We start from the raw sequence: 15,965 nt of genomic DNA on the forward strand, positions 1-15,965 counted from the left end.
GAAACCATGCAGTATAATGGGATAGGCCGTAGGAAAAGGGCATTAATAACCATCTGGAGTGATCAGGAGTCATCTTCCAGGAGGACTCATGAAGGAGTTGGCTTCTGACCTTAAAGGAAAGGAAGAGCCTTGATGGGCAGAAATGGGGCAGCATAAAAAATTCTGGAGACAGGAAAGTTCCCTGTCATCCAGTTTTTCTGCCAAGTCGGGTGTGTAAGAGAGTGTGGCAGCACACAAGACCAGAAAGATGGGGTTGAATTATTAAGAACCTTAAGTTCTTGTGTTTTAGACTTTAGACTGCTCTGTAGGAAATGAGGAGCCATTGAGGGTTTTTAACACAAGGGTGGTATAAACAGTTACGTCATATCAAAATTCAACCACTGAGCATTGTGTGAGACACCTTCATATATGTTCTTTTATTTAATCTTATTTAATTCTTGACTCCAAACAACTTTGTAAATTAGACAGTTTTATTGTGTGTTAATTACATCTCGATAAAGATATGTAATAAAATACCTCTATTTTTGAGATGAAGTAGTATACAATTTCTTAGAAAAAAACAAACAAACAAAAAACAGTCTTCTAAAGCTTCACTTTAACTTTTGTGGGATGCCCTTCTTTACGCTCAAGAAATTAAGAAAAAAGGAAAGAAAAGAGGGAGAGAGGGAGAAGTGAAGGAAAAGGAGGGAGGGAAAAGGAAAGAAAAAAAGAAAGGAAGAAAGGAAGGAAAGGAAAGAAGAAAGATAGGCTTCATATGTTCAAGATTCCCTGTCCTCTTTTTTGGTAGTATGGGAAGGAACTGCGGCAGAAGGAAAGCCAACTGCTGTCTGAGTTAATCTCAGGTCAGATGCACTATTACTGAGCTTCAGGGTTGTATAACAAAAATCTGTTTCTTTCCATAGCCATCTCCTTAACACAGTGTATGAAAAAAATTGTTTTTAGGTGTCTTGATTTAATTTAGCAGTTTCTTAAATTCTGTGTATTCTATGTGTCCGAGCAGCCTATGAATTTTTTTTTTCTTCATGTGGAAATTTGGGGATTGACAATGCCGTTGTTAAAGCCCTTTTAAAGACAGTTCATTTAGGAAGACTGGTTCCCATTGGACACATCTTGAGGAGTTAGTTGTGTGTGTTAAAGAGATTTATTCCCAGATAAATTGGCTTATAAATATGAACCAACTGGTGTAAGGCAATCCACAGAGCAAGCCTTGAGGGAACTATTCTTTCTACTTTAGGGACTGGCTTCTATGAAAGACCTGATAGGTAGCTCCTCTTCTTATGCCTGGCCCTGGATATTTAACTCCCACTGAATGTGGGGAGCTAAATTCCTCTTACTTAACACAGCAGTCCCGAAGGGCTTGTAAACCCATCATCGGACAGTTGAGTTGAGGAGGTTAAGAAAACTGACATGAAGAGAGGCTTTGTAATTCTGTAAGCAATTTTTTATTGGCTAAAGATGTCAGCTGGGCATGGTGGCTCAAATCTGTAATCCCAGCACTTTGGGAGGCCAAGAGGGGTGGATCACGAGGTCAAGAGATCAAGACCATCCTGGTCAACACAGTGAAACCCCGTCTCTACTAAAAATGCAAAAATTAGCTGGGTGTGGTGGCATGCACCTGTAGTCCCAGCTACTTGGGAGGCTGAGGCAGGAGAATCACTTGAACCCAGGAGGCAGAGGTTGAAGTGAGCTGAGATCATGCCACTGCACTCTAGCCTGGGCAACAGAGCGAGGCTCTGTCTCCCGCTGTCACCCAGGCTGGAGTGCAATGGCATGATCTCAGCTGAAGATGTCTTAAAGCGCCATTATTTTAATCGTCTCTCCCTTGTCTTGCTGCCCACCAAGAGATAACTGACGAGATGGAGCCAGCCCAGCCTGTTCCATGTTGAACAACCCCGGGCTTCATCCTTCAGCTTTTCATGAAAGAACTTCTAGGAAACACATGAAGATGAGAAAGTTGTAGTCAGGTTAACATGAAATAAAAGATATAAAAAGCCACTCAAGGATGTTAATTTGCATCCTAATTCAAGCTACACATTTCAAATGCATCGTTTAAAGTGTCTTGAAACACTGCAAATTTCCGTTTTTGTCTGGAAATTTTGTTTACTGTTAGTTTCTCACTGCTACTAACACTAAAAACCTTTAGAAAACTCCCAAAGGCTGTGTTCTTCAGGGGAAGGAGGGTGGAGAATCTGTTCTGTGGTGCTCATGGGAGATAGAGCGATAGATGGCCTTGGACATGGGGGAGCAGGAACCTAATCTCTACGAGAGGAGCAGAGGGGAGCTGCCAACAGCAAGCTCGTCTCTGGGAGTCCATAGCATAGGATGCCCAGATCACTATGGTTTCCTACTCTCCTCATAGTGATTAGCACTTCTCACCTTAAAGTCCCAGAATTTGAAGTTTTCCATAGATTGTATGAGCCTAAACCTCACCCAACCACTGCTCTCAGAGCAGGAAGCTGGGACTAGAGAGGCCTGAGATGCTTATTAAATTGCTAAAACTCACACAGAGTTTAAGGTCTTTAGAGCAAAGATATCTTGCTCCTCGGTTTTATACAGAATTAGAAAATGTGGATGCTGTACTCAAGGACTGTCAAGGAAAACCAGACAGCAGAGACAGTGATGTGAGTTCCAATTCCAGTGTGTCCAGCTGGCATGTATCCTTTGCTACCTGAGTCCTTTGCAGCACCTTCTCCTCTGCGATACTCCTGCCTTCCCTGTCTACAATTCCAGGAGGCTCTAGAATTCTTTCTTGGAGCAGGGACAACCTGAGGGGCTTGGGCGAAGCCTAAATGACCAACAGGAGCAGTAAACCTCTTGGGATGAGGGCAGCAAGGGCCAACTTGCTGGGCATCATCCAACTGAGAAGGAGCTGTGTGGATGTCCTTTTCTCTGTTCTGGCTGGGGAAATGGATATGATGGGTGTAGCAAGGAGAGTTAGAATCATAGGTGATTAAAGGAGAAGCAGATATGCTTTCTTGGATCCATCAGGTTGTTGGTAAGGACTTAGAATGGTTTACATTGTGGATCCCAACACACAGGCTTTGGAATCAGCCAGAATGCCAGTTCCTCCACTCACCTCCCTGAAGCTCAATCTTCTAATCAGTAAAATCCATGTCACTAACCATTCACTGAATGGTTATGCAGGACCAAGTACTATTTTAAGGGCTTTACATGCATTAACTCATGTAATCCTCATATGTACCTTACGACATAGACTAGAATCTGTGAGATTCATTCTCCAGATGAAGACAGGAAGGCACAGAAAGGTTGAGTAACTTATTCCAAGTCACAAGGCTAACAGATGACAGAGTAAGGATTTGGATCCAGGGAGTACAGCTTCAGAGTCCATGCTGTGGACACAACTTTATCTTGTTTCTGCAAGATTGAATGAGACAACAAACTCATAGGTTCTCCATGAGTAATAATTCTTATTACTCCAGGTTATTAACATTGAGCCATGATATGGTTTGGCTGTGTCTCCACCCAAATCTCATCTTGAATTGTAGTTCCCATAATCTCCACATGTCATGGGAGGGAGCCAGTGGGAGGTGATTGAATCATGGGGGCAGCGGCCCCCATGCTGTTCTCATGATAGCGAGTGAGTTCTCTTAAGATCTGATGGTTTTATAAGGGCTTTTTTCCCTTTGCTTGGCACTTCTTTCTCCTGCCACCTTGTGAAGAAGGATGTGTTTACTTCCCCTTCCACCATGATTATGTTTCCTGAGGCCTTCCCAGCCATGTGGAACTATGAGTCAAATAAACCTCTTTCCCAGTTTCTTCAATGCAGTGTGAGAATGGACTAAGACAAGCCACTACCTGTTGAGCATAGTTAATAAACAAAACAAACTAGAAATTCATGTAATCATTAGCTTCTATCTCAGTGGACTCCAAACATTTTAGTTATGCTCCCCAAGTTGTAAAACATTCCTGAACATATATTTGTATATGGATTAGAAAGATGTTCTATTGTGCATATGACCATTATGAAACATGTAGAACTTATAAACTGAAATTGAAAACAAATTTAAAAATAGAAGTTCAATATAGATCTACCTCGGAAACATAGTGCGTTTGGTTCCAGATCACCGCAATAAAGCAAATATCGTAATAAAGTGAGTCCCACCAATTTTGTGGATTAGGCTTTGACTTTAAGAGAATGTTGTGGCTGGTTTGATCTTTTATCCAGACCACTCTAACTTTCTCCCTATCAGCAAAAGGTTGTTTTGCTTTCTTATCATTCCTGTGTTCACTGGAGTAGCACTTTTAATTTCCCTCAAGAACATTTCCTTTGCATTCACAACTTCTGTAACTGGCGCAAGAGGCCTAGCTTTTAGCCCATCTCAGCTTTCCACGTGCCTTCCTCACCAAGCTTAATCATTTCTAGCTTTTGATTTAGAGCAAGAGATGTGACTCTTCCTTTTACTTGAAACTTTAGAAGCCATCGTAGGGTTATTATTTGGCCTAATTTCGATATGATTGTGCCTCAGGGAATAGGGAGCCAGAGAAGAGAGAAAGAGCCAGGGAAACAGTCGGTTGGTGGAGCAGTCAGAACACACAACATTTATTGATTATGTTCGCTGTCTTATATGGGTGCAGTTCGTGGCACCTCAAAACAACTACAATAGTAACCTCAAAGATCCCTGACCACAGATCATCATAACAGATATAATAATAATAATAAGGTGCGAAATATTGGGAGAACTACCAAAATGTGAGACAGAGACACAGAGTGAGCATGTGATATTGGAAAAAGATGGCATCAATAGACTTGCTGTATGCAGAGTTGCCATAAATCTTCAATTTGTAAAAACATGCAATATCTGCAAAGCACAATAAAACAAGAGCATGCCTATAGTTATCCCTGCTCTTCAGGGGCATGGATTGCTCACTCTATTTCGAAGACCACCAACAAGCTCACATTTTCCATTTTGCCCTTAAGAGTTGAAGAGTCAGCCCTGACCATCTGAGGACTCCTGCCTTGCCACACTGACTTCTGATTCTTTCAGCCCAGGTTACAATCCAGTTGTCAGATGACACAGAGCAGCCGCTCGTGGGGTAACTGGGCCAGTCGTGGGTAGATCTGTGAACCCAGCAATCAGCAATTTCAGCCCCTCTGGCGTTATTCCCCCCTCTCCTCACCAGCCCCCTGTTCCTGGACCTTCTCAAATGCCCGATGGTGACTGATCCCTCGCTCTCCTTCCCAGTGCTCTGAACAAAAGAGTGTCCTTCTCCTTCCTGAACTTAAGTCGCTTACAGGGCTGTCTGCCTTCCAAGCCTTATCTCCATTTAAACTTTCAAAGGCTCATTTTCCTCAACAGTCAAATGAGGATGTTAATTTTCTGTGTATCCAAGTGCTGTGAAGTTGAAATGGGGAGCCCTTGCGACCGTGCCTCGCATACTACCTAGGGTGCACCAGGCACTCAACAGGGCTCCTACATGGCCAGGAAGTCTGGATCTAGAAGGGAAGACTCTGTTCTCCCATATAGGGGAGTAAATAGAAAGAGATGTTACCCTGAAATGATACCATAGCCTGCTAAACCCTATCCTAGCCTAATGGCACTGGGCTGACTGCTAACGGCTGGAGGCTGCTCCCCAGGACTCAGTGTGAGTGGTACCAAGCATGGGGATGCTGCCTTTGGCTTCATCACTTGAAGATGGGACCCTGGCAGTGGCTCCCTCTCGCTTAGTCTTCCAAACACCAATGCACCCACAGGCATCGGCTCCCCTCCTCCCAGGTCTCCTTCCGCCCCTGGACCTCCCTGACCATTCAGGAGGCAGGGCCATTCCGAGGCCAGAGAAGGAAGGCGGGGGAAGGCTGCCCCACTGGGCTGAAGGGCAGCTGTTTATATTATAATTAAGGTTTTACAGCATAAACTGAAATGTAGCTTGACTATTCCTACAAGGCACTGGAGGTAATTACCACTGCTAGAGGCATTCTCCACTGCCAATTATTTCCCTTCCTAATTGAATAACTTAGGCCACACCGTGGAGGGCCAGCGAAAGGAAGGAGGTGCTTTCAAATACAGACACTCCTTCAGAGGGCTCAGAACAGTGCGAAGCTTAACACATTCTCAGTCCAACCCTGTCTGAGCGTTCTTTCCTAGGAGTGTAGCATAGGGGATAGGAGTGTTAGTCCCAGAGTTCTACCATTTACTAGTTCGGGCAGATCAAACTCCCTGCATCTATTTCCTCTTCTATAAAATGGGAATAATTGAAGTTCAGGCAGACTGCATTTTATTACACTTTTCTTTATTGCGTTTTGCAGATATTACAGTTTTTTTTTACACATTGAAGGTTTGTGTAACCCTGCATCAAGCAAGTCTGTTGGTGCCATTTTTCCAAAGGCATGTGCTCGCTTCTTATCTCTGGGTCATATTTCTCACAATATCTGGGTAATTCTCACAATATCTCAAACTTCTTCATGATTACTATATCGGTTATGGTGATCTATGACCAGGAATCTTTGATCTTATTATTGTAATTGTTTTGGGGCACCATGAACTGCACCAACATATGACAGCAAACTTAATAAATAAATGTGTGTGTTCTGCCTGCTCCACTGATATGCTGTTTTCCCGTCTCTTTCTTTCTCTCTCTCTCTGGGCCTCCCTATTCCCTGAGACACAAAAATATTGAATTAGATCAGTTAATAACCCTACAATAGCTTCCAAGTGTTCAAGTGAAAGGAAGAGTTACACATTTTCCACGTTAAATCCAAGGCTAGAGATGATGAAGCTCAGTGAGGAGGGCAAGTCAAAAGCTTAGATAGGCCAAAAGCTAGGCAGGCCTCTTGTGCCAAACAGTTAGCCAAGTTATGAATGCAAAGGAAAAGGTCTTGAAGGAAATTAAAAGTGCTACTCCAGTGAACACAGGAATGATAAGAAAGCAAAACAGCCTTATTGCTGATAGAGAGAAAGTGTTAGCGGTTGGATAAAAGATCAAACCAGCCACAACATTCCCTTAAGCCAAAGCCTAATCCAAAAAATTCGTGTGACCGGTTTTATTGCGATACTAGCTTTATTGCGGTGGTCTGGAACCAAACCCACTATATTTCCAAGGTATGCCTGTATAGACTTCATGGCATTGTTGTGAGAATTGAATGAAATAATAATAATTCTGGCATATAGAGAACACTCAATAATTCTGGCTTAAAGAGGTGGTTCCAACAGAGGGTGTGACCATGGAGGTGCAGGCATTTTTCTCTTCCCTGCACAGATGGATGAAACTGAGGCAGAAGTCACACCTCAGTCCCAGTGAAACAGCTTGGTCTGGGAGTACCAGCAGCAGATAGAAAGCATGCCTCCCTGGCTTAAAAATAATAAATTCCTCTGAGTTACAGGAGAAATGGCCCCTCCCAAGAAAGTTGGACAGATATTCAAGATATCCAGTCCCTGGGAGTGTTTGCTAGTCCTTTTGCCTCCTCTGTATCCATACAAGGTGGCTGGCATTGTGCACAGGCCTGCGGTGGCTTCCTCAGCCCCAGGGAAACCCATGATTAATACCACATACATTTGCTGAGTGCTTTCAACTTTTTAAATTTTATTCTACTCTCATCTCTTTCATACCTCACAACCACCTGGAAAATAAAAGTATCCTTCCTGGTTTACAAATGAAAAAAATAGAGACTGAGAGAGATTAAATAACTCACACAAGCTCAATCAAGGACTGAAACACAGCTCTCTGCCTCCAATTTTTCCCACTGCTCCTCCACAGGAAGGAAGTCCATTCAGCTTTCAGGGTTCACCACACACTCCCATCCCAAAGCCCAACTCTTTTGCTATTGAAATTATATAGTGCATTTAAAACATCACAAAAGCCAGAGATCGTGAACTCTCCCACTTTAGTGTGCATACAAGTCTCTTGGGGAATGTGTTTACAAATGAAAATTCCAGGGCCACACTCCCAGGAAGTCTGACTCCCTGCATCTAAGATGGCGCCCAGGAATCTAAAGGTTAACAAGGTCTCCAGGTTTTTCTGATTTCAGTAGTTCAATGAGACGGCAACAGAGGCATATGAAAGAGCACCGATGGGACCTCAGTGAGTTGACTTAATTTTTCTGAACATTCATTTCCTTATATGCAGAGGAAGATAATAATATTTACCTCTGCGAGGTTTTGTGAAAATTAAATGATATAATGCATGTAAAGTGTTGTGCACCATGCTTGGCACATAGCAAGTGCTCTGGTGACATCAGTCCTTATTAGCACAACTGCTGCTGTTGTCATGAATATTACTGAAATACCACCAAGCCTTGTGTTACTCAAGGGATAAGTTATTATAAGCTTGAGACCTTATCATTTGGAGTCACTAAATCTATAGAAAATTCGGATGTAAAAGAAACAGAAATAGAATTTGATAAATTTAAGTCATTTTTTAAATAAGACTGACTCATTTATCCTCATTTAACTGCCTTGGGGTGGGGGTGTTGGCAACTGTTTGGACAAATAGGAATTTGTTCTCTAATTAGCAGACACTGATTAATGGCAGGAAAGGGGAGCAACTGGTGGCTATGCCGGTGGCGGGGTGTGGCTTCTTGAGAACTGGCTTTAAATTAATTTGATCTGCACAAAAATTCAATAGCAGACAGCACTGAGATGGACAAGAATGTATAGACCCCCTCACCAGCCACGAACAGCTTCCTCCTAGTTATCCTCCATTTCCCTAGGACTCTGGGGACATCTCTGAGTGCAAGGGCATCCTGGGACCCCAGGCTGCCTCTATAGGTCTGAAGTCTGGGTGAAGAGGAGCTCTGCCTTCTTATTAGGGAAAGCTGGCCCAGAGGCTGCCCTAGGACTGCTTCTCCGGGTTTCTCCTGGGAAAAAAACAAGAAGGAAGAAGTTTCAGAAGAAAGTAAGACAAATTGAGCTAAGTGAATGACTTACAGACTGTCAGTGGTGGGAACCCCGCACTCCACATATACCACACACTTTGAATTTGGCAAAAAGCCCAGGTGAGGTATGAAGTGACTGTCATCCAGGACTACCCACAGGCTGGCCTTGGGGCTGGTGGCCTGAGCTTTGTCAGAGAGCCTCTAGAAATCTGCATTTCACCCAGGCCAACTCCGTCTTTTAGTGAGGCCAAGTAGGCACACACACACAAAAACTAAACAGTTTTGGATTGGAGAAGGCCCAGAAATACTCTTGGGTATATTTTGACATCTCAGGAAGTAGGTTCTGAGAGAGGAACCCCAGCATGTCCACACCTGATAGGGCAGGGGCAGGTGGACTTCAGTACTTGACGTCAGGCGAGTCACGCTTCAGCCCTTCCTTTGGAAATCTGAGGCCCAAAACACATTTTTTGGATGAGAGCCAGCCACTCCGGAGAGTTGTCTCCTATTTAAGCTGTGCAGTGAACTACCTACATAGTGTGAATTGAGAGACCTGGAAAGTCTCATCCCCCCAAAACACCCGCTCCCCAAGCATTTCTGTCTCCAAACGTGTTTGTCCCCTCCTACTACAACATATCCAGGCCGTAACTCTTCCTCTCTGATCCAAGTTCCTAAGGTGATGCAAGAGCAGGAGGGATGCTCCAAGGAGAACAGGCTACAGCAGTAATAGGTGAGGCAGACACGGGTCAGTCCTGCTCTCGCTTTCTCTAGAACCCCGTCTCCTGCCTTCATCTTCTGTCTTACTCTGCTATTCTCCATGACCTTGATTTGTCTCTGTCACCTGCTCCCTGTGCCTTTTCCATCTCTATGTCCATCCTATGCCAGTTCGGTGCTGGGCACACAGTGGGCTCAATCCATGCCTGAGGAATGACTAAGCAATGAATGAACAGAGAGGCGTGGAAGAACATTCAGGGTGAGGGCTGCAGGCACATCCATGCCAGCCCTCCTTTTCCCCCAGGGCAAGCCCAGAAGGAAGCAGACACTGGAGAGAAAGGACTGGCTGTTAATCTTTTACCCAAAGCTCAGCTCCACAGTAACGCTCTTTGCGCTGCCCCTGCTAACTGGGGGCAGAAAATGTGGAAACATCACATATTTGCCATAAATCTGCTACTTTTTATGTAAAAACATTCACGACTGGCTTCATGTTTTAGTCCTTACTTTCTCTCCCTCTTGCTGTATCCATTTTTATAACCCCCTGTTCTCACATGTCAAAACAACGTAACTAATCACTCTGTCACCTTGACCCCCTGCAAAGACGCCTTCTCCACTGATTTCTCCCACCCGCCTTCGCCATCTACTTTTCCCACTGTTCCCTCCAGGGCAGCAGACTCTTGCATCCATAGTCACCAGGGCACACAGATCTCATTTTCTTTATGATTCATCTCCCAAGAGGAGAAATGACCAGGATCAAGAAATGCATATGTGACATTGCTGGGGAAATGTGGCTTCAGACAAGACAGCAGTTGGCAGACATGGAGGTTACTCACTTTACTCAAAGCGAGGAGCTGGGAGAGGTTGCCTTGGGTGGGGAGTTTTATTGGTTTTCATATTTATCACTGGGGAGTGCTGTTAATGAATTGCCATCCTCCAAAATCAAACCATCAAGGTTGCGTTTGGGCACTGAAGAACTGCTGGTTTCAGAAGTGCCCCTGTTGGTCTGACAGTTTCTCATGATCAGGAAGTGTCACTGGGTGATCCAGATACCAAAGTCCTGTGAGCCCCTTTGTGCTCTCCTGTGATTGCTCAGGAGCCTTTGACACACTACACTTCGTCTGTCCTTCTGTCCCTTTCTTCATTTGGTTTCCAGAGACCACAAGCTTCTGGTTTTCTTTCTACATCCCGGGACATTCTTTTGCCAGGTCTTCCTCTTCTTCCCAATCTCTAACAGTTTGAGTAATGTAGAGCTCAGACCTTGAACCTCTTCTCTATCTATTCCACCTGCCTTTGTTATCTCTCTCCTTCATAGATTTAAATGTCAGGTTGATACATAAGAAACATCTGATGATCAATCTTTTTCAACTGTAAAAAAAAAAAAGACAAGTGCAATGGTCCTACCTAATGCTATATAGGATAACTCCCAAATCTTTATCTCTATCCCCTGACCTCTCTCTGAACTTCAGACTCTTACCCAGCTGCCTACTTAGACACCTCCACTCAGAAGTCTAATTGGTATGTCCAGATCAACCAAAGCAGTTCAGAGTAAGACTTTAGACTTCCCTGCCAAGTTTGTTCCTCTCCGAATCTCCCCCATTTCAGTTAAGGACAACCCCACTCCTCTGGTTGCTCAGATCAAGAACCTAATAGTCATCCTGGCTTCTTCTCTTTCCCCCACATGTTACAGAAGTGAGTTCTTTTAGCTCTCACCTCACTTCTCACGTCTTTGCTCTTATCATCCTAGGCCAAGTTTCCTGGGGTTGTTTCCTAGATTAGTGTAATGACATCCTAACTGGTTTCTGCTTCTGCCTCTACCCTTGGACCTTCTATAATCTACTGTCTTTACAGCAGTCAGAGTGATCACTCTGAAGCATACATCACGTTGTGCCCAAATACTCCAATGTCTTCCAATAATGCTCAGAATAAAATCTAAACTCCTTACTCTGCCTATTTCCCAGGCCCTGCCCGTGTCTCTAATCTTCATCTCCTTTGCCTGCTTCACTCAGCTATAAATCAAAGCCTTGCTACTTCCTACTTCCTCTGCCTCTGACACTCTCACTCCACTCATTCAAGGGTGTTCAGTATCACCTCCTCTGGAAAAGCTTTCATAGACCATCCCATTATCAGTAATACTTATCCCTTCATCCTGCCTTCTTTAATATGCTGATCACATGATAGTATATGATAGAATGACTTGTTTATACATTTATTATCTACCTACCAACTAGAGCCTAAGTTCTGTGAGGGCAAATATCGTTGTCTCCGTCAGTGCCCTTTCCTGGTGCCTGGCACATGATAGATGCTCAGCAAGTGTTTAAGTGAATGAATGAATTGATGAATGAGTGTGCCAGGCCCCCAGCTCTGTATCCTGTGAGAGCTCAATACAGACTTGATGCTTGAAAACCTCGAGCCAGAAGAAGTTTGAGCCAGCAGTCTAATAATGATGTGGGATTAGGATTGTACTGCAATGTGAGTTTGTAGTTTTTAGAATACTTCCTTATATATGATAACCACTACCTCCTCTTCCCAACAGAATGGAGGATCCCAGGGAGGTCACTTCGCTGTTTCCATTTTCTCCAGCCAAAACATTCAAGTTTTTATTCTTCATATTCTTCATGCAGTGACCATGACATCCTTGGTGTTGGCTATCACAGCCACACACACACACACACACACACACACACACACACACACACCACACCACATCACACCAATAATGATAAAAATAATAGCAAACTTTCAATAAGATCTTGCATTGAAGCAAGCACTATTCTAAATTTTTACATATATTATCTCATTAGGATGGCTTAATAATCCTATAAAGCAGGTGCAGATTTGATCTCCACAATCAGGTGAGGAAACTGAGGCACAAAAGGGACTAAGTAACTTTCCAAAGTTTACACAGCCAGTAAGAGAACAGGCCAAATATTTCTGAGGTTTTCAGTTTAGGATAAGGTCTCTAGCGATGCTATCCATAGAAAGTCCCAGTCTCCTACTGTCCTCGCTGCCAGATTGCTCAAAGCTCTGAAAATCCCATAAAGACAAGGGCAATGAACATTAAGGGCCTCCTATGTTACAGGGAGAAAGACCCTAGGTCCCCATATCCACCAAGGTGATGTGCTTCCACCCAAAGTATGACCAAGACAGTGACACAATAGGGCCGTTTTCCCTTATTTACCCTCTAAGGGTGCTCCATGTCACTCAGAGCTGGCCATGTTTCCCAGCCCAGTTAAAGGACACGTTTGCCTCACATCTTCAAGTGAACAGCCAGAATCCATGTAGCAATTTCCTCTCCCTCACCCTCCCTTGTTAGCTTAGCTCCATCTGGTAAACAGGAGTCCTGGTGCCCCTGGTTCTCAACCCCCTCACCTGACAGGTAGCACCTAAATAAAGAAAAAGTCATTCTGAAAAAAATCGCATCGCCTGCACTGCTAAGGACAAGGAACGCTCAGGCTCATGCATTGCTATGGTTTGGCTATGTCCCCACCCAAATCTCATCTTGAATTCCCACATGTTGTGGGAGGGACCTGGTTGGAGGTAATTGAATCATGGGGGCAGGTCTTGTCCCATGCTGTTCTCCTGATAGTGAATAAGTCTCACGAGATCTGATGGTCCTATAAGGGGGAGTTTCCCTGCACAAGCTCTCTCTTTGTCTGCTGCCATCCGTATAAGACATGACTTTCTCTTTCTTGCCTTCTGCCATGATTGTGAGGCCTCCCTAGCCACATGGAACTGTGAGTCCATTAAACCCCTTTTTCCTGTATAAATTAGCCAGTGTTTAGTATGTTTTTATCAGCAGTATGAAAATGAACTAATACATGCATTGATGCCCGCCTCCTGCAATCCTAGCAGTGGGACCAACAGGCTGCCCTAGAGGCTGCTGCTTCTCACACAGGGATAGCTGACAAGGCACAAGGGCATTGCTCCGAGCAGGCTTCTGCCCCCTCCCTGGCAGTGCTAGGCCAGAGAAGAAAGAGTGGGAGAGAGGGAGGGATGTCTCTCCAAGTAAGAGAGCAAGCAAAAAGATAAATGGAACCAATTTCAAAAGGAGTTACGGGGCATCTGGAGAAGCAAGACCCCTGACTTACAGTTAAGGCTCTGAAGCATCAATTAATATGCTTCACATCTACCCCACCTTGCTCTTGGATGCACCAAATGCTTTCAGGAATACCCCCAGGGTCCCCTCCTCACAGCTAGACAGGACTTACTTTCCACAGCACTAGAAACAAGACTGCCAATACTCAAACTTTATGTGCAAAAGCTGCTTGTCTAAACCTGGATACAGAAAGATTTAAAGGCATACTTGCAGTGCAGTTTTTCCAGAGAAAGTGGGATATAAAGGAAGAGGGAGGGAGCAGGGAGGGACAAAATATTAGCTTAAGAAATCTCAAGCCACTGACCCAGGAAGAACTCGGTGCTAGAGGGAAGTTGAGTTGTGACTGAGGTTTTCTTTTTGCAATCCTACAAGGTGGTTAATGCCAGCCAATGGTGGCCAGCTCATTATTGATGGGTTGCCCAGGTTGGAGTGACTCATCTATGCCCCAGACTGCCCCTCCACATGGATCATCCCCTGTTTAACAAGCTAGGAAGTTGGTGAACCCCTTGCCAAGCACCAATGAACTTCGAGACTTTCAGAAATCACAACCTTTGTGGGTATCAGTCTCCTCATCTGCAAAATCAGGCACTGAGAAAATGATTTCTAAGGTCCTATGTAGTTCTAATATTCTGGAATTTAATAAAGGCCTATAGTGGGATATTATTGAGAAAAAATCCTTTGCTCATTATGGAATGGTTGCTAGCAATTCCCACAAAATAAGCAGTAGAGTCTCTCACATAACCTAGTTTTTAAATTTTAATCAAAGCCCATGAACTGAAAATAATCAAAATGTGTACTTCGGGAAGGGGCTAATTGTTTATTAATTTCATTATTACCCAGATATATCCACCATCACTCATGAGATCAATGACATATGATCATCTTATTGGTCATCTTCAAAATGATTTACTAAGTAATGACTAGTTGCCAAGGACTATGGTGGGAACTTTAGGGAATGCAGAAAACTAATATTATATTGTCTCCATCTTTAGGAGAAAAAATGACAAATCTATATTTTAAAAATCTAGAAACTAATACAGGAAATTTAGAATCATAATAGAATTTTTTTTAAGTTTAAGACTGACTACTGTTCATTTCAATGTTGACAAGTACAGATGTCCAGGTAATGCTAAACTTTTGAAGCGCAAATGAAAATGTACAATATCATTGTCACTAAATTATATGGCTATAAACAAGTAATCACTGGTGCCCTGCAAACGTGCATAGAATATTTACCTTAGCCCACATTTTGTTTAGAGAAAAATCTAGTCTTTCTCCATAAGATAATGCTCAGGTTGGTCATTTTAGTTTCAATACTATATAGACTTGAGATTTTTACCTACGACCACCTTGTAGACAGAACCGGCTATATAATTTGTGGGGTCCAGTGCAAAATGGAAATGTGGGATTTTTTGTTTACAAATTATTAATACTAAGAATTTTAAGATGGCAAAAGCAGGGCATTAAACCAAGTGTGGGCCCCTTCTAAGGTCAGGGCCTGCTCATAGATTATCCAGAAGTAGCCATGGCTGACATTTAATGAGTTCTTGCTGTCTGCTGAGCACAGCTCTAAGAGCTGTACATTCATTAACTCTTTTAATCCTCAGAACAACCCTGGCGGGGGGGAGTACTATTATTCTCTACCTATAATAAGGAAACAAAGGCATAGAAAAGTTAAACATCTTACCCATGGATCCATGGACAGGAAATAGAGCCAAGATTTCATGACAGGATTTTGAGGCAGACTGGGTTCAGGTCCCATCACATTGCTACACTACGCTGCTTCTAGTAGTCATTCTCCCAAACTGAGTCTGGAAATTATACTAATGGATTTCCACTCCACAGAGTCTTTTAATTTTCTTCTCTCCTAAGATTAACACTGGGCTTGAGTAACTCTGAGGTTGTCACAGTTCCAAGGAACTGCAATGACTAGGGGCCTTTTGCATATGTGTGACTGGATGAATGTGGGCAAAGTAGACTAAGCCTGAATGCAGAGAGCTGGGCATAGTTTTTCTTAGACTCCCACATGTTATTGAATCCCCACAGTCGAAGCCTGCTGAAGCTTCACAGCTAAGGCTCTGGGTAAAAATGGCTCAGACCAAGAAGGCCCACCAGACTCCAATAAGCCTGGTTCCGTTTCATGCTGGAAGGATGGGGTCTCTGGGCAGAGCTGGGCTTGCCTGCAACAACCTTGACTTCTAGCTCATGGCTGTGGCCTTGCTCCTGGGCACGTCCCACAGGAGGAACCTCCATGCCATGCACTCCACCCTCACCATAGAGGGCTGTGAGTCAGCCACACAGAGTGGAAAATGAAGAGCACTGTTCTTG

The 15,965-nt window shown here is 43.7% G+C and overlaps 1 long non-coding RNA gene across 2 annotated transcripts in view; it reads right to left on the reverse strand.

Moving 5' to 3' along the window:
- Positions 1-8,491: 8,491 nt before the first annotated feature.
- The window catches only part of LOC116457590 (uncharacterized), a 188,360-nt gene continuing 180,886 nt past the window's right edge, over positions 8,492-15,965 (reverse strand). For both annotated transcript variants that reach the window (XR_004245051.2, XR_009210821.1), the window contains 2 exons: positions 10,375-10,906; positions 8,492-8,812 (listed from right to left, as the gene is read on the reverse strand). This is a non-coding gene — a long non-coding RNA (uncharacterized LOC116457590). The remainder of the gene's footprint in view (positions 8,813-10,374; positions 10,907-15,965) is intronic.

The sequence above is a fragment of the Hylobates moloch genome, unplaced genomic scaffold (assembly GCF_009828535.3).
Source record: "Hylobates moloch isolate HMO894 unplaced genomic scaffold, HMol_V3 SCAFFOLD_18, whole genome shotgun sequence".
NCBI lineage: Eukaryota > Metazoa > Chordata > Mammalia > Primates > Hylobatidae > Hylobates > Hylobates moloch.